Genomic DNA, 17,924 nt, shown 5'->3' on the forward strand with positions numbered 1-17,924 from the left:
CGGGGCCCCGGGGCTGCCCTCGAGGAGGCCAGCCCCAAGGCTCCTCTCCCCATGGCCCTCCGGGGCCACCGGAGGCCTGCCTGCCCCCACCTGCGCCCCAGGGCTGCACGCACCCAAGGGAGCCAAGGCAACGGGACCCTCCCCCGAAGGCCCCTGTGGGAGCCACGTGCCGGACCTCAGTTTGCGATGAGGAGACGGTAGTGAGTTCTCACTCATTTTGTTCAGATTTTCCAAGGAATGCGTTTGTGGGTGTCATCATCGATCCGAGCACGGGCACACCCGCGGGACGGCCACCGCCACAGCCCCCACCGCCGGGACGGCCAGCCAGCTCCTTCCTGGCCGCGGCCCGCAGGCTCCCGAGCCCAACCGCGGGCAAGCAGGTCAGCTCCACCCCCGGGAGCAGAGGGTGCGGGTCCGGGCGCCACACACCGCCCCCCGGGGGCTACCTTGGCGCAGGCCACTGCCGCTTACCATCGCCTACCAGGTGGCCATCGATCCCGCCACCGGCCGCACGCCAACACGCCTCCCTCCGGCAGGAGGGACTGGCCTTCCCCGGGTCGCTCCTGACAGGCTCCGGCTTCCGCTCCCCGCGCTGGCCTCCGTTTCTCCGCCGCAGCAGCTGGGTGAGGGCGACAACGGACACGCACAAGCACGCCTCAGCAAGGGGCCCGGCTGCCCAAGGCACAGGGGCCGTGCCCCCCACCGCCCAGTGCCTGTGGGCAGCCTGGCTGCCACCTGTCCCTGGCCTCCCCCCTCTCACTGGGTGCCAGTAGCCAAAGGGCCACACGAGTGGCCAGCACTGCCCCTTCGCTGGGGCGCCACAGCGCGACACGGGCTGCCGCCGCCTCGCCACACCCTTCCCCCAGGAACCGCGCCTCCCTCAGGCTCCCTAAGGCCCTGCCCACCCGCACCCCTCCCAGCTTCAGAAGAGTCCACCCCAACCCCGAGTCCGATTCCGCCCCCAGGCCCACCCTGGGGCTCTCCCTCTCACCCCGATGGGAAAACACCCTCGCTCCGGCCACCGACACTGCCTGCCCACGCAGGGAGAGACACACGCGGCCCAGAGTGCTCTGCAGGAGCCTCACCTCAGGACCGCTGACGTGCCCCTGGGGGCAAGGTCTCCGCCCCGAGAGCGGCTCCGTGGGCCCTGGACCCGGGGCGCCCATGGGCACACCTGCACTCCACCCCTGCTATCCCCAGGACGCTCTCAGGACCCCGGGCAAAACACAGACCCTTCTGCTGGACCCTCCGGGACCCCAAGGGCCCTGGAGCCTGGGCAAGACCCCGCAGGGCCGCACCTCGCCCTGACCGCCAATGGCCAGGGGCGTCCCCTGCCGCCAGGCTGTGGGCTCGGGTCGCTCGCGCTTCACCCTCCAGGCCCGCCACACCAGGCCCTCTGGCGCGCGGGACCTGGGTCCCTCAGGCAGGTCTCCCCGGGGCACTCTGGGGACACCGGAGGCCTGCCTGCCCCAAACCCCGCCCCACGGCTGCCGCCTGTCCACCGGACACAACGCAACCCGCCCAGACCGCCTGCCGCCGGGCGCCCGGAGCCTGCCACCAGTTGGGCGCTCGGGCCCCACGCAAGGCACACGCCACAGCCCCGCCGCCATCACCGGAAGGGCCGCCGGGCCCCATGGCACCCTCTCCTTTGCGTGCCACACCCATGCACACCCAGGCCTCCCTAACTCCAGCACCAGCATCTCCACGGGAGACGCACTAGACCCTGGGCCCAGCGGGACCCTCGCACCGAAACTCACGCCCCTTCCGCCGCCGCCTGCCCCCTTTCCTCCACAGCAGACTCCCTCCTTGCCACCAGCTCCCGCCCGGCACCAGCTCGGCTGGGCTCCAGTCCGCAGGTGTGGCTAGCTCTGCTGGGTATCAACCTCACACTGCTTCCCACTGCGCAACTCCCTGTCCTCCCTCCCCGGGAACACGGCCTCAGCCAGGGCAGGGGCGCCGCACGGCCTCAATGCCCAGCCCCGTGTGTGGACACCTTAGCGGCCCCGGGAGCTGGCCGCGGGCTCACACTTCTCTGCCCCGCCGGCACCCATGACCGGCCAGGGCACAGGCACCCAGCTCCCATTCACGTGCCCGGGACCCCTCCTTCCTGCCTTCCATGCGCCGCCCAAATCTCTGAGGATATCCCACATCATAGCCCAGGCCGCCCTGAAGGCACTGCCGCCCCGGGCACCCAACTCTCCCCCTCACGGTGCTGTGCGCACACTGGCCCAGGACCTCTGGCCCTCCCGCACTTCTCTCGACCCCAGTCCGCGGCCGACTCGGCACCGCCCAGGGCCACCTGGCGCCCCACTGCATCCACGTCTCTGGGAACTGCCGCAGGGGCTCCAGGCTTCCCGATGCCCCCCAGGGACTCTGCGAGGGACAGGCACTGGCAGCCCCGCCGACCCCTGGAAGACGCAGGCAAAGGCATCCACCACGCCCAAACGGCCATCTCGGCAAGGCCCCCCGGCCGGCCTCCTCTCTCCCCACCAGAACCGGGGTCGGCAGTTCCGCCGAGGCCAAGGCCCCCGCTGCTCACCCAAAACCTACAGACACCCTTTGCGCCCGACAAGGCCCGCGGAGTCCTCACGGAGGCAGCCGCAGGCCTGAGAGCCCAGCGGCGCTCACGCACACCGCAGGCAGCCCACCCCACACTGGGCCTGCCACTCCCAAGGCTTTCCCGCCGGGCACCGGGGCCCCGGGGCCCCGGGGCTGCCCTCGAGGAGGCCAGCCCCAAGGCTTTCCTCCCCATGGCCCTCCGGGGCCACCGGAGGCCTGCCTGCCCCCACCTGCGCCCCAGGGCTGCACGCACCCAAGGGAGCCAAGGCAACGGGACCCTCCCCCGACGTCCCCTGTGGGAGCCACGTGCCGGACCTCAGTTTGCGATGAGGAGACGGTAGTGAGTTCTCACTCATTTTGTTCAGATTTTCCAAGGAATGCGTTTGTGGGTGTCATCATCGATCCGAGCACGGGCACACCCGCGGGACGGCCACCGCCACAGCCCCCACCGCCGGGACGGTCAGCCAGCTCCCTCCCGGACGCGTCCCGGAGCCTCCCGAGCCCAACCGCGGGCAAGCAGGTCAGCTCCACCCCCGGGAGCAGAGGGTGCGGGTCCGGGCGCCACACACCGCCCCCCGGGGGCTACCTTGGCGCAGGCCACTGCCGCTTACCATCGCCTACCAGGTGGCCATCGATCCCGCCACCGGCCGCACGCCAACACGCCTCCCTCCGGCAGGAGGGACTGGCCTTCCCGGGGTCGCTCCCGACAGGCTCCGGCTTCCGCTCCCCGCGCTGGCCTCCGTTTCTCCGCCGCAGCAGCTGGGTGAGGGCGACAACGGACACGCGCAAGCACGCCTCAGCAAGGGGCCCAGCTGCCCAAGGCACAGGGGCCGGGCCCCCCACCGCCCAGGGCCTGTGGGCAGCCTGGCTGCCACCTGTCCCTGGCCTCCCCCCTCTCACTGGGTGCCAGCAGCCAAAGCGCCACACGGAGTGGCCAGCACTGCCCCTTCGCTGGGGCGCCACACCCTTCCCCCAGGAACCGCACCTCCCTCAGGCTCCCTAAGGCCCTGCCCACCCGCACCCCTCCCAGCTTAAGAGTCCACCCCAACCCCGAGTCCGATTCCACCCCAAGGCCCACCCTGGGGCTCTCCCCCTCACCCGATGGGAAAACACCCTCGCTCCGGCCACCGACCCTGCCTGCCCACGCAGGGAGAGACACACGCGGCCCAGAGTGCTCTGCAGGAGCCTCAGCTCAGGACCGCTGACGTGCCCCTGGGGGCAAGGTCTCCGCCCCGAGAGCGGCTCCGCGGGCCCTGGACCCGGGGCGCCCATGGGCACACCTGCACTCCACCCCCGCTATCCCCAGCACGCTCTCAGGACCCCGGGCAAAACACAGACCCTTCTGCTGGACCCTCCGGGACCCCAAGGGCCCTGGAGCCTGTGCGAGACCCCGCAGGGCCGCACCTCGCCCTGACCGCCAATGGCCAGGGGCGTCCCCTGCCGCCAGGCTGTGGGCTCGGGTCGCTCGCCCTTCACCCTCCAGGCCCGCCACACCAGGCCCCCTTGGGGCAGGGGGCCTGGGTCACCCAGGCAGGTCTCCCCGGGGCACTCTGGGGACACCGGAGGCCTGCCTGCCCCAAACCGCGCCCCATGGCGGCTGCCTGTCCACCGGACACAACGTAACCCGCACAGACCGCCTGCCGCCGGGCGCCCGGAGCCTGCCACCAGTTGGGCGCTCGGGCCCCACGCAAGGCACACGCCACAGCCCCGCCGCCAGCACCGGAAGGCCCGCCGGGCCCCATGGCACCCTCTCCTTTGCGTGGCACACCCATGCACACCCAGGCCTCCCTACCTCCAGCACCAGCGTCTCCACGGGAGACGCACCAGGCCCTGGGCCCAGCGGGACCCTCGCACCGAAACTCACGCCCCTTCCGCCGCCGCCTGCCCCCTTTCCTCCACAGCAGACTCCCTCCTTGCCACCAGCTCCCGCCCGGCACCAGCTCGGCTGGGCTCCAGTCCGCAGGCGTGGCTAGCTCTGCTGGGTATCAACCTCACACTGCCTCCCACTGCGCAACTCCCTGTCCTCCCTCCCCGGGAACACGGCCTCAGCCAGGCCAGGGGCGCCGCACGGCCTCAATGCCCAGCCCCGTGTGTGGACACCTTAGCGGCCCCGGGAGCTGGCCGCGGGCTCACACATCTATGGCCCGCCGGCACCCATGACCGGCCAGGGCACAGGCACCCAGCGCCCATTCACGTGCCCGGGACCCCTCTGTCCTGCCTTCCACGCGCCGCCCAAATCTCTGAGGATATCCCACATCATAGCCCAGGCCGCCCTGAAGGCACTGCCGCCCCGGGCACCCAACTCTCCCCCTCACGGTGCTGTGCGCACACTGGCCCAGGACCTCTGGCCCTCCCGCACTTCTCTCGACCCCAGTCCGCGGCCGACTCGGCACCGCCCAGGGCCACCTGGCGCCCCACCGCCTCCACGTCTCTGGGAACTGCCGCAGGGGCTCCAGGCTTCCCGATGCCCCCCAGGGACTCTGCGAGGGACAGGCACTGGCAGCCCCGCCGACCCCGGGAAGACGCAGGCAAAGGCATCCACCCCGCCCAAACGGCCATCTCGGCAAGGCCCCCCGGCCGGCCTCCTCTCTCCCCACCAGAACCTGGGTCGGCAGTCCCGCCGAGGCCAAGGCCCCCGCTGCTCACCCGCAACCTACAGACAGCCTCTGCGCCCGACACCGCGGGCAGGACCCCGCAGAGGCCTCACGGAGGCAGCCGCAGGCCTGAGAGCCCAGCGGTGCTCACGCACACCGCAGGCAGCCCACCCCACACTGGGCCTGCCACTCCCAAGGCTTTCCCGCCGGGCACCGGGGCGCCGGGGCCCCGGGGCTGACCGCGAGGAGGCCAGCCCCAAGGCTCCTCTCCCCATGGCCCTCCGGGGCCACCGGAGGCCTGCCTGCCCCCACCTGCGCCCCAGGGCTGCACGCACCCAAGGGAGCCAAGGCAACGGGACCCTCCCCCGACGGCCCCTGTGGGAGCCACGTGCCGGACCTCAGTTTGCGATGAGGAGACGGTAGTGAGTTCTCACTCATTTTGTTCAGATTTTCCAAGGAATGCGTTTGTGGGTGTCATCATCGATCCGAGCACGGGCACACCCGCGGGACGGCCACCGCCACAGCCCCCACCGCCGGGACGGCCAGCCAGCTCCCTCCCGGACGCGTCCCGGAGCCTCCCGAGCCCAACCGCGGGCAAGCAGGTCAGCTCCACCCCCGGGAGCAGAGGGTGCGGGTCCGGGCGCCACACACCGCCCCCCGGGGGCTACCTTGGCGCAGGCCACTGCCGCTTACCATCGCCTACCAGGTGGCCATCGATCCCGCCACCGGCCGCACGCCAACACGCCTCCCTCCGGCAGGAGGGACTGGCCTTCCCGGCGTCGCTCCCGACAGGCTCCGGCTTCCGCTCCCCGCGCTGGCCTCCGTTTCTCCGCCACAGCAGCTGGGTGAGGGCGACAACGGACACGCGCAAGCACGCCTCAGCAAGGGGCCCGGCTGCCCAAGGCACAGGGGCCGGGCCCCCCACCGCCCAGGGCCTGTGGGCAGCCTGGCTGCCACCTGTCCCTGGCCTCCCCCCTCTCACTGGGTGCCAGCAGCCAAAGCGCCACACGGAGTGGCCAGCACTGCCCCTTCGCTGGGGCGCCACACCCTTCCCCCAGGAACCGCACCTCCCTCAGGCTCCCTCAGGCCCTGCCCACCCGCACCCCTCCCAGCTTAAGAGTCCACCCCAACCCCGAGTCCGATTCCACCCCAAGGCCCACCCTGGGGCTCTCCCCCTCACCCGATGGGAAAACACCCTCGCTCCGGCCACCGACACTGCCTGCCCACGCAGGCAGAGACACACGCGGCCCAGAGTGCTCTGCAGGAGCCTCAGCTCAGGACCGCTGACATGCCCCTGGGGGCAAGGTCTCCGCCCCGAGAGCGGCTCCGCGGGCCCTGGACCCGGGGCGCCCATGGGCACACCTGCACTCCACCCCCGCTATCCCCAGCACGCTCTCAGGACCCCGGGCAAAACACAGACCCTTCTGCTGGACCCTCCGGGACCCCAAGGGCCCTGGAGCCTGGGCAAGACCCCGCAGGGCCGCACCTCGCCCTGACCGCCAATGGCGAGGGGCGACCCCAGCCGCCAGGCTGTGGGCTCGGGTCGCTCGCCCTTCACCCTCCAGGCCCGCCACACCAGGCCGCCTTGGGGCAGGGAGCCTGGGTCTCCCAGGCAGGTCTCCCCGGGGCACTCTGGGGACACTGGAGGCCTGCCTGCCCCAAACCGCGCCCCATGGCGGCTGCCTGTCCACCGGACACAACGTAACCCGCACAGACCGCCTGCCGCCGGGCGCCCGGAACCTGCCACCAGTTGGGCGCTCGGGCCCCACGCAAGGCACACGCCACAGCCCCGGCGCCAGCACCGGAAGGCCCGCCGGGCCCCATGGCACCCTTTCCTTTGCGTGGCACACCCATGCACACCCAGGCCTCCCTACCTCCAGCACCAGCGTCTCCACGGGAGACGCACCAGGCCCTGGGCCCAGCGGGACCCTCGCACCGAAACTCACGCCCCTTCCGCCGCCGCCTGCCCCCTTTCCTCCACAGCAGACTCCCTCCTTACCACCAGCTCCCGCCCGGCACCAGCTCGGCTGGGCTCCAGTCCGCAGGCGTGGCTAGCTCTGCTGGGTATCAACCTCACACTGCCTCCCACTGCGCAACTCCCTGTCCTCCCTCCCCGGGAACACGGCCTCAGCCAGGCCAGGGGCGCCGCACGGCCTCAACGCCCAGCCCCGTGTGTGGACACCTTAGCGGCCCCGGGAGCTGGCCGCGGGCTCACACTTCTATGCCCCGCCGGCACCCATGACCGGCCAGGGCACAGGCACCCAGCGCCCATTCACGTGCCCGGGACCCCTCCGTCCTGCCTTCCACGCGCCGCCCAAATCTCTGAGGATATCCCACATCATAGCCCAGGCCGCCCTGAAGGCACTGCCGCCCCGGGCACCCAACTCTCCCCCTCTCGGTGCTGTGCGCACACTGGCCCAGGACCTCTGGCCCTCCCGCACTTCTCTCGACCCCAGTCCGCGGCCGACTCGGCACCGCCCAGGGCCACCTGGCGCCCCACCGCCTCCATGTCTCTGGGAACTGCCGCAGGGGCTCCAGGCTTCCCGATGCCCCCCAGGGACTCTGCGAGGGACAGGCACTGGCAGCCCCGCCGACCCCGGGAAGACGCAGGCAAAGGCATCCACCCCGCCCAAACGGCCATCTCGGCAAGGCCCCCCGGCCGGCCTCCTCTCTCCCCACCAGAACCTGGGTCGGCAGTCCCGCCGAGGCCAAGGCCCCCGCTGCTCACCCGCAACCTACAGACAGCCTCTGCGCCCGACACCGCGGGCAGGACCCCGCAGAGGCCTCACGGAGGCAGCCGCAGGCCTGAGAGCCCAGCGGTGCTCACGCACACCGCAGGCAGCCCACCCCATACTGGGCCTGCCACTCCCAAGGCTTTCCCGCCGGGCACCGGGGCGCCGGGGCCCCGGGGCTGACCGCGAGGAGGCCAGCCCCAAGGCTCCTCTCCCCATGGCCCTCCGGGGCCACCGGAGGCCTGCCTGCCCCCACCTGCGCCCCAGGGCTGCACGCACCCAAGGGAGCCAAGGCAACGGGACCCTCCCCCGACGGCCCCTGTGGGAGCCACGTGCCGGACCTCAGTTTGCGATGAGGAGACGGTAGTGAGTTCTCACTCATTTTGTTCAGATTTTCCAAGGAATGCGTTTGTGGGTGTCATCATCGATCCGAGCACGGGCACACCCGCGGGACGGCCACCGCCACAGCCCCCACCGCCGGGACGGCCAGCCAGCTCCCTCCCGGACGCGTCCCGGAGCCTCCCGAGCCCAACCGCGGGCAAGCAGGTCAGCTCCACCCCCGGGAGCAGAGGGTGCGGGTCCGGGCGCCACACACCGCCCCCCGGGGGCTACCTTGGCGCAGGCCACTGCCGCTTACCATCGCCTACCAGGTGGCCATCGATCCCGCCACCGGCCGCACGCCAACACGCCTCCCTCCGGCAGGAGGGACTGGCCTTCCCGGGGTCGCTCCCGACAGGCTCCGGCTTCCGCTCCCCGCGCTGGCCTCCGTTTCTCCGCCGCAGAAGCTGGGTGAGGGCGACAACGGACACGCGCAAGCACGCCTCAGCAAGGGGCCCGGCTGCCCAAGGCACAGGGGCCGGGCCCCCCACCGCCCAGGGCCTGTGGGCAGCCTGGCTGCCACCTGTCCCTGGCCTCCCCCCTCTCACTGGGTGCCAGCAGCCAAAGCGCCACACGGAGTGGCCAGCACTGCCCCTTCGCTGGGGCGCCACACCCTTCCCCCAGGAACCGCACCTCCCTCAGGCTCCCTCAGGCCCTGCCCACCCGCACCCCTCCCAGCTTAAGAGTCCACCCCAACCCCGAGTCCGATTCCACCCCAAGGCCCACCCTGGGGCTCTCCCCCTCACCCGATGGGAAAACACCCTCGCTCCGGCCACCGACACTGCCTGCCCACGCAGGGAGAGACACACGCGGCCCAGAGTGCTCTGCAGGAGCCTCAGCTCAGGACCGCTGATGTGCCCCTGGGGGCAAGGTCTCCGCCCCGAGAGCGGCTCCGCGGGCCCTGGACCCGGGGCGCCCATGGGCACACCTGCACTCCACCCCCGCTATCCCCAGCACGCTCTCAGGACCCCGGGCAAAACACAGACCCTTCTGCTGGACCCTCCGGGACCCCAAGGGCCCTGGAGCCTGGGCAAGACCCCGCAGGGCCGCACCTCGCCCTGACCGCCAATGGCGAGGGGCGACCCCAGCCGCCAGGCTGTGGGCTCGGGTCGCTCGCCCTTCACCCACCAGGCCAGCCACACCAGGCCTCCTTGGGGCAGGGGGCCTGGGTCTCCCAGGCAGGTCTCCCCGGGGCACTCTGGGGACACCGGAGGCCTGCCTGCCCCAAACCGTGCCCCATGGCGGCTGCCTGTCCACCGGACACAACGTAACCCGCACAGACCGCCTGCCGCCGGGCGCCCGGAGCCTGCCACCAGTTGGGCGCTCGGGCCCCACGCAAGGCACACGCCACAGCCCCGGCGCCAGCACCGGAAGGCCCGCCGGGCCCCATGGCACCCTCTCCTTTGCGTGGCACACCCATGCACACCCAGGCCTCCCTACCTCCAGCACCAGCGTCTCCACGGGAGACGCACCAGGCCCTGGGCCCAGCGGGACCCTCGCACCGAAACTCACGCCCCTTCCGCCGCCGCCTGCCCCCTTTCCTCCACAGCAGACTCCCTCCTTGCCACCAGCTCCCGCCCGGCACCAGCTCGGCTGGGCTCCAGTCCGCAGGTGTGGCTAGCTCTGCTGGGTATCAACCTCACACTGCCTCCCACTGCGCAACTCCCTGTCCTCCCTCCCCGGGAACACGGCCTCAGCCAGGCCAGGGGCGCCGCACGGCCTCAATGCCCAGCCCCGTGTGTGGACACCTTAGCGGCCCCGGGAGCTGGCCGCGGGCTCACACATCTATGGCCCACCGGCACCCATGACCGGCCAGGGCACAGGCACCCAGCGCCCATTCACGTGCCCGGGACCCCTCTGTCCTGCCTTCCACGCGCCGCCCAAATCTCTGAGGATATCCCACATCATAGCCCAGGCCGCCCTGAAGGCACTGCCGCCCCGGGCACCCAACTCTCCCCCTCACGGTGCTGTGCGCACACTGGCCCAGGACCTCTGGCCCTCCCGCACTTCTCTCGACCCCAGTCCGCGGCCGACTCGGCACCGCCCAGGGCCACCTGGCGCCCCACCGCCTCCACGTCTCTGGGAAATGCCGCAGGGGCTCCAGGCTTCCCGATGCCCCCCAGGGACTCTGCGAGGGACAGGCACTGGCAGCCCCGCCGACCCCGGGAAGACGCAGGCAAAGGCATCCACCCCGCCCAAACGGCCATCTCGGCAAGGCCCCCCGGCCGGCCTCCTCTCTCCCCACCAGAACCTGGGTCGGCAGTCCCGCCGAGGCCAAGGCCCCCGCTGCTCACCCGCAACCTACAGACAGCCTCTGCGCCCGACACCGCGGGCAGGACCCCGCAGAGGCCTCACGGAGGCAGCCGCAGGCCTGAGAGCCCAGCGGTGCTCACGCACACCGCAGGCAGCCCACCCCACACTAGGCCTGCCACTCCCAAGGCTTTCCCGCCGGGCACCGGGGCGCCGGGGCCCCGGGGCTGACCGCGAGGAGGCCAGCCCCAAGGCTCCTCTCCCCATGGCCCTCCGGGGCCACCGGAGGCCTGCCTGCCCCCACCTGCGCCCCAGGGCTGCACGCACCCAAGGGAGCCAAGGCAACGGGACCCTCCCCCGACGGCCCCTGTGGGAGCCACGTGCCGGACCTCAGTTTGCGATGAGGAGACGGTAGTGAGTTCTCACTCATTTTGTTCAGATTTTCCAAGGAATGCGTTTGTGGGTGTCATCATCGATCCGAGCACGGGCACACCCGCGGGACGGCCACCGCCACAGCCCCCACCGCCGGGACGGCCAGCCAGCTCCCTCCCGGACGCGTCCCGGAGCCTCCCGAGCCCAACCGCGGGCAAGCAGGTCAGCTCCACCCCCGGGAGCAGAGGGTGCGGGTCCGGGCGCCACACACCGCCCCCCGGGGGCTACCTTGGCGCAGGCCACTGCCGCTTACCATCGCCTACCAGGTGGCCATCGATCCCGCCACCGGCCGCACGCCAACACGCCTCCCTCCGGCAGGAGGGACTGGCCTTCCCGGGGTCGCTCCCGACAGGCTCCGGCTTCCGCTCCCCGCGCTGGCCTCCGTTTCTCCGCCACAGCAGCTGGGTGAGGGCGACAACGGACACGCGCAAGCACGCCTCAGCAAGGGGCCCGGCTGCCCAAGGCACAGGGGCCGGGCCCCCCACCGCCCAGGGCCTGTGGGCAGCCTGGCTGCCACCTGTCCCTGGCCTCCCCCCTCTCACTGGGTGCCAGCAGCCAAAGCGCCACACGGAGTGGCCAGCACTGCCCCTTCGCTGGGGCGCCACACCCTTCCCCCAGGAACCGCACCTCCCTCAGGCTCCCTCAGGCCCTGCCCACCCGCACCCCTCCCAGCTTAAGAGTCCACCCCAACCCCGAGTCCGATTCCACCCCAAGGCCCACCCTGGGGCTCTCCCCCTCACCCGATGGGAAAACACCCTCGCTCCGGCCACCGACACTGCCTGCCCACGCAGGCAGAGACACACGCGGCCCAGAGTGCTCTGCAGGAGCCTCAGCTCAGGACCGCTGACGTGCCCCTGGGGGCAAGGTCTCCGCCCCGAGAGCGGCTCCGCGGGCCCTGGACCCGGGGCGCCCATGGGCACACCTGCACTCCACCCCCGCTATCCCCAGCACGCTCTCAGGACCCCGGGCAAAACACAGACCCTTCTGCTGGACCCTCCGGGACCCCAAGGGCCCTGGAGCCTGGGCAAGACCCCGCAGGGCCGCACCTCGCCCTGACCGCCAATGGCGAGGGGCGACCCCAGCCGCCAGGCTGTGGGCTCGGGTCGCTCGCCCTTCACCCTCCAGGCCCGCCACACCAGGCCGCCTTGGGGCAGGGAGCCTGGGTCTCCCAGGCAGGTCTCCCCGGGGCACTCTGGGGACACTGGAGGCCTGCCTGCCCCAAACCGCGCCCCATGGCGGCTGCCTGTCCACCGGACACAACGTAACCCGCACAGACCGCCTGCCGCCGGGCGCCCGGAACCTGCCACCAGTTGGGCGCTCGGGCCCCACGCAAGGCACACGCCACAGCCCCGGCACCAGCACCGGAAGGCCCGCCGGGCCCCATGGCACCCTCTCCTTTGCGTGGCACACCCATGTACACCCAGGCCTCCCTACCTCCAGCACCAGCGTCTCCACGGGAGACGCACCAGGCCCTGGGCCCAGCGGGACCCTCGCACCGAAACTCACGCCCCTTCCGCCGCCGCCTGCCCCCTTTCCTCCACAGCAGACTCCCTCCTTGCCACCAGCTCCCGCCCGGCACCAGCTCGGCTGGGCTCCAGTCCGCAGGCGTGGCTAGCTCTGCTGGGTATCAACCTCACACTGCCTCCCACTGCGCAACTCCCTGTCCTCCCTCCCCGGGAACACGGCCTCAGCCAGGGCAGGGGCGCCGCACGGCCTCAATGCCCAGCCCCGTGTGTGGACACCTTAGCGGCCCCGGGAGCTGGCCGAGGGCTCACACTTCTCTGCCCCGCCGGCACCCATGACCGGCCAGGGCACAGGCACCCAGCTCCCATTCACGTGCCCGGGACCCCTCCGTCCTGCCTTCCACGCGCCGCCCAAATCTCTGAGGATATCCCACATCATAGCCCAGGCCGCCCTGAAGGCACTGCCGCCCCGGGCACCCAACACTCCCCCTCACGGTGCTCTGCGCACACTGGCCCAGGACCTCTGGCCCTCCCGCACTTCTCTCGACCCCAGTCCACGGCCGACTCGGCACCGCCCAGGGCCACCTGGCGCCCCACTGCATCCACGTCTCTGGGAACTGCCGCAGGGGCTCCAGGCTTCCCGATGCCCCCCAGGGACTCTGCGAGGGACAGGCACTGGCAGCCCCGCCGACCCCTGGAAGACGCAGGCAAAGGCATCCACCACGCCCAAACGGCCATCTCGGCAAGGCCCCCCGGCCGGCCTCCTCTCTCCCCACCAGAACCGGGGTCGGCAGTTCCGCCGAGGCCAAGGCCCCCGCTGCTCACCCAAAACCTACAGACACCCTTTGCGCCCGACAAGGCCCGCGGAGTCCTCACGGAGGCAGCCGCAGGCCTGAGAGCCCAGCGGCGCTCACGCACACCGCAGGCAGCCCACCCCACACTGGGCCTGCCACTCCCAAGGCTTTCCCGCCGGGCACCGGGGCCCCGGGGCCCCGGGGCTGCCCTCGAGGAGGCCAGCCCCAAGGCTTTCCTCCCCATGGCCCTCCGGGGCCACCGGAGGCCTGCCTGCCCCCACCTGCGCCCCAGGGCTGCACGCACCCAAGGGAGCCAAGGCAACGGGACCCTCCCCCGACGTCCCCTGTGGGAGCCACGTGCCGGACCTCAGTTTGCGATGAGGAGACGGTAGTGAGTTCTCACTCATTTTGTTCAGATTTTCCAAGGAATGCGTTTGTGGGTGTCATCATCGATCCGAGCACGGGCACACCCGCGGGACGGCCACCGCCACAGCCCCCACCGCCGGGACGGTCAGCCAGCTCCCTCCCGGACGCGTCCCGGAGCCTCCCGAGCCCAACCGCGGGCAAGCAGTTCAGCTCCACCCCCGGGAGCAGAGGGTGCGGGTCCGGGCGCCACACACCGCCCCCCGGGGGCTACCTTGGCGCAGGCCACTGCCGCTTACCATCGCCTACCAGGTGGCCATCGATCCCGCCACCGGCCGCACGCCAACACGCCTCCCTCCGGCAGGAGGGACTGGCCTTCCCGGGGTCGCTCCCGACAGGCTCCGGCTTCCGCTCCCCGCGCTGGCCTCCGTTTCTCCGCCGCAGCAGCTGGGTGAGGGCGACAACGGACACGCGCAAGCACGCCTCAGCAAGGGGCCCAGCTGCCCAAGGCACAGGGGCCGGGCCCCCCACCGCCCAGGGCCTGTGGGCAGCCTGGCTGCCACCTGTCCCTGGCCTCCCCCCTCTCACTGGGTGCCAGCAGCCAAAGCGCCACACGGAGTGGCCAGCACTGCCCCTTCGCTGGGGCGCCACACCCTTCCCCCAGGAACCGCACCTCCCTCAGGCTCCCTAAGGCCCTGCCCACCCGCACCCCTCCCAGCTTAAGAGTCCACCCCAACCCCGAGTCCGATTCCACCCCAAGGCCCACCCTGGGGCTCTCCCCCTCACCCGATGGGAAAACACCCTCGCTCCGGCCACCGACCCTGCCTGCCCACGCAGGGAGAGACACACGCGGCCCAGAGTGCTCTGCAGGAGCCTCAGCTCAGGACCGCTGACGTGCCCCTGGGGGCAAGGTCTCCGCCCCGAGAGCGGCTCCGCGGGCCCTGGACCCGGGGCGCCCATGGGCACACCTGCACTCCACCCCCGCTATCCCCAGCACGCTCTCAGGACCCCGGGCAAAACACAGACCCTTCTGCTGGACCCTCCGGGACCCCAAGGGCCCTGGAGCCTGGGCAAGACCCCGCAGGGCCGCACCTCGCCCTGACCGCCAATGGCGAGGGGCGACCCCAGCCGCCAGGCTGTGGGCTCGGGTCGCTCGCCCTTCACCCTCCAGGCCCGCCACACCAGGCCCCCTTGGGGCAGGGGGCCTGGGTCACCCAGGCAGGTCTCCCCGGGGCACTCTGGGGACACCGGAGGCCTGCCTGCCCCAAACCGCGCCCCATGGCGGCTGCCTGTCCACCGGACACAACGTAACCCGCCCAGACCGCCTGCCGCCGGGCGCCCGGAACCTGCCACCAGTTCGGCGCTCGGGCCCCACGCAAGGGACACGCCACAGCCCCGGCGCCAGCACCGGAAGGCCCGCCGGGCCCCATGGCACCCTTTCCTTTGCGTGGCACACCCATGCACACCCAGGCCTCCCTACCTCCAGCACCAGCGTCTCCACGGGAGACGCACCAGGCCCTGGGCCCAGCGGGACCCTCGCACCGAAACTCACGCCCCTTCCGCCGCCGCCTGCCCCCTTTCCTCCACAGCAGACTCCCTCCTTGCCACCAGCTCCCGCCCGGCACCAGCTCGGCTGGGCTCCAGTCCGCAGGCGTGGCTAGCTCTGCTGGGTATCAACCTCACACTGCCTCCGGCTGCGCAACTCCCTGTCCTCCCTCCCCGGGAACACGGCCTCAGCCAGGCCAGGGGCGCCGCACGGCCTCAACGCCCAGCCCCATGTGTGGACACCTTAGCGGCCCCGGGAGCTGGCCGCGGGCTCACACATCTATGGCCCGCCGGCCCCCATGACCGGCCAGGGCACAGGCACCCAGCGCCCATTCACGTGCCCGGGACCCCTCTGTCCTGCATTCCACGCGCCGCCCAAATCTCTGAGGATATCCCACATCATAGCCCAGGACGCCCTGAGGCACTGCCGCCCCGGGCACCCAACTCTCCCCCTCACGGTGCTGTGCGCACACTGGCCCAGGACCTCTGGCCCTCCCGCACTTCTCTCGACCCCAGTCCACGGCCGACTCGGCACCGCCCAGGGCCACCTGGCGCCCCACCGCCTCCACGTCTCTGGGAACTGCCGCAGGGGCTCCAGGCTTCCCGATGCCCCCCAGGGACTCTGCGAGGGACAGGCACTGGCAGCCCCGCCGACCCCGGGAAGACGCAGGCAAAGGCATCCACCCCGCCCAAACGGCCATCTCGGCAAGGCCCCCCGGCCGGCCTCCTCTCTCCCCACCAGAACCTGGGTCGGCAGTCCCGCCGAGGCCAAGGCCCCCGCTGCTCACCCGCAACCTACAGACAGCCTCTGCGCCCGACACCGCGGGCAGGACCCCGCAGAGGCCTCACGGAGGCAGCCGCAGGCCTGAGAGCCCAGCGGTGCTCACGCACACCGCAGGCAGCCCACCCCACACTGGGCCTGCCACTCCCAAGGCTTTCCCGCCGGGCACCGGGGCCCCGGGGCGCCGGGGCTGCCCTCGAGGAGGCCAGCCCCACGGCTCCTCTCCCCATGGCCCTTCGGGGCCACCGGAGGCCTGCCTGCCCCCACCTGCGCCCCACGGCTGCACGCACCCAAGGGAGCCAAGGCAACGGGACCCTCCCCCGACGGCCCCTGTGGGAGCCACGTGCCGGACCTCAGTTTGCGATGAGGAGACGGTAGTGAGTTCTCACTCATTTTGTTCAGATTTTCCAAGGAATGCGTTTGTGGGTGTCATCATCGATCCGAGCACGGGCACACCCGCGGGACGGCCACCGCCACAGCCCCCACCGCCGGGACGGCCAGCCAGCTCCCTCCCGGACGCGTCCCGGAGTCTCCCGAGCCCAACCGCGGGCAAGCAGGTCAGCTCCACCCCCGGGAGCAGAGAGTGCGGGTCCGGGCGCCACACACCGCCCCCCGGGGGCTACCTTGGCGCAGGCCACTGCCGCTTACCATCGCCTACCAGGTGGCCATCGATCCCGCCACCGGCCGCACGCCAACACGCCTCCCTCCGGCAGGAGGGACTGGCCTTCCCGGGGTCGCTCCCGACAGGCTCCGGCTTCCGCTCCCCGCGCTGGCCTCCGTCTCTCCGCCGCAGCAGCTGGGTGAGGGCGACAACGGACACGCGCAAGCACGCCTCAGCAAGGGGCCCAGCTGCCCAAGGCACAGGGGCCGGGCCCCCCACCGCCCAGGGCCTGTGGGCAGCCTGGCTGCCACCTGTCCCTGGCCTCCCCCCTCTCACTGGGTGCCAGCAGCCAAAGCGCCACACGGAGTGGCCAGCACTGCCCCTTCGCTGGGGCGCCACACCCTTCCCCCAGGAACCGCACCTCCCTCAGGCTCCCTCAGGCCCTGCCCACCCGCACCCCTCCCAGCTTAAGAGTCCACCCCAACCCCGAGTCCGATTCCACCCCAAGGCCCACCCTGGGGCTCTCCCCCTCACCCGATGGGAAAACACCCTCGCTCCGGCCACCGACACTGCCTGCCCACGCAGGGAGAGACACACGCGGCCCAGAGTGCTCTGCAGGAGCCTCAGCTCAGGACCGCTGACGTGCCCCTGGGGGCAAGGTCTCCGCCCCGAGAGAGGCTCCGCGGGCCCTGGACCCGGGGCGCCCATGGGCACACCTGCACTCCACCCCCGCTATCCCCAGCACGCTCTCAGGACCCCGGGCAAAACACAGACCCTTCTGCTGGACCCTCCGGGACCCCAAGGGCCCTGGAGCCTGGGCAAGACCCCGCAGGGCCGCACCTCGCCCTGACCGCCAATGGCGAGGGGCGACCCCAGCCGCCAGGCTGTGGGCTTGGGTCGCTCGCCCTTCAACCTCCAGGCCCGCCACACCAGGCCCCCTTGGGGCAGGGGGCCTGGGTCCCCCAGGCAGGTCTCCCCGGGGCACTCTGGGGACACTGGAGGCCTGCCTGCCCCAAACTGCGCCCCATGGCGGCTGCCTGTCCACCGGACACAACGTAACCCGCACAGACCGCCTGCCGCCGGGCGCCCGGAACCTGCCACCAGTTCGGAGCTCGGGCCCCACGCAAGGGACACGCCACAGCCCCGGCGCCAGCACCGGAAGGCCCGCCGGGCCCCATGGCACCCTTTCCTTTGCGTGGCACACCCATGCACACCCAGGCCTTCCTACCTCCAGCACCAGCGTCTCCACGGGAGACGCACCAGGCCCTGGGCCCAGCGGGACCCTCGCACCGAAACTCACGCCCCTTCCGCCGCCGCCTGCCCCCTTTCCTCCACAGCAGACTCCCTCCTTGCCACCAGCTCCCGCCCGGCACCAGCTCGGCTGGGCTCCAGTCCGCAGGCGTGGCTAGCTCTGCTGGGTATCAACCTCACA

General features: G+C 72.0%; 7 non-coding genes across 7 annotated transcripts; all 7 read right to left on the reverse strand.

The window, feature by feature from the left end:
* Positions 1 to 171: 171 nt before the first annotated feature.
* Positions 172 to 265, reverse strand: LOC146406665 (small nucleolar RNA SNORD116). Its single transcript, XR_014833914.1, has one exon. It is a non-coding gene; the product is annotated as a small nucleolar RNA SNORD116 (small nucleolar RNA).
* A 2,605-nt stretch (positions 266 to 2,870) lies between these two features.
* On the reverse strand, positions 2,871 to 2,964 carry LOC146406666 (small nucleolar RNA SNORD116). The gene has a single exon (XR_014833919.1). It is a non-coding gene; the product is annotated as a small nucleolar RNA SNORD116 (small nucleolar RNA).
* A 2,582-nt stretch (positions 2,965 to 5,546) lies between these two features.
* On the reverse strand, positions 5,547 to 5,640 carry LOC146406667 (small nucleolar RNA SNORD116). The gene has a single exon (XR_014833922.1). It is a non-coding gene; the product is annotated as a small nucleolar RNA SNORD116 (small nucleolar RNA).
* Positions 5,641 to 8,222: 2,582 nt separating this feature from the next.
* Positions 8,223 to 8,316, reverse strand: LOC146406668 (small nucleolar RNA SNORD116). The gene has a single exon (XR_014833929.1). It is a non-coding gene; the product is annotated as a small nucleolar RNA SNORD116 (small nucleolar RNA).
* A 2,582-nt stretch (positions 8,317 to 10,898) lies between these two features.
* On the reverse strand, positions 10,899 to 10,992 carry LOC146406669 (small nucleolar RNA SNORD116). Its single transcript, XR_014833950.1, has one exon. It is a non-coding gene; the product is annotated as a small nucleolar RNA SNORD116 (small nucleolar RNA).
* Positions 10,993 to 13,564: 2,572 nt separating this feature from the next.
* LOC146406670 (small nucleolar RNA SNORD116) lies at positions 13,565 to 13,658 on the reverse strand. Its single transcript, XR_014833960.1, has one exon. It is a non-coding gene; the product is annotated as a small nucleolar RNA SNORD116 (small nucleolar RNA).
* Positions 13,659 to 16,239: 2,581 nt separating this feature from the next.
* LOC146406671 (small nucleolar RNA SNORD116) lies at positions 16,240 to 16,333 on the reverse strand. The gene has a single exon (XR_014833963.1). It is a non-coding gene; the product is annotated as a small nucleolar RNA SNORD116 (small nucleolar RNA).
* Between the last annotated feature and the right edge of the window lie 1,591 nt (positions 16,334 to 17,924).

Source organism: Sus scrofa, chromosome 1, assembly GCF_054392235.1.
Source record: "Sus scrofa isolate SSC_HxYL_T2T_F1_AM1 chromosome 1, Sscrofa_HxYL_maternal_Yorkshire_Landrace_v2.0, whole genome shotgun sequence".
In the NCBI taxonomy this organism is placed as follows: domain Eukaryota; kingdom Metazoa; phylum Chordata; class Mammalia; order Artiodactyla; family Suidae; genus Sus; species Sus scrofa.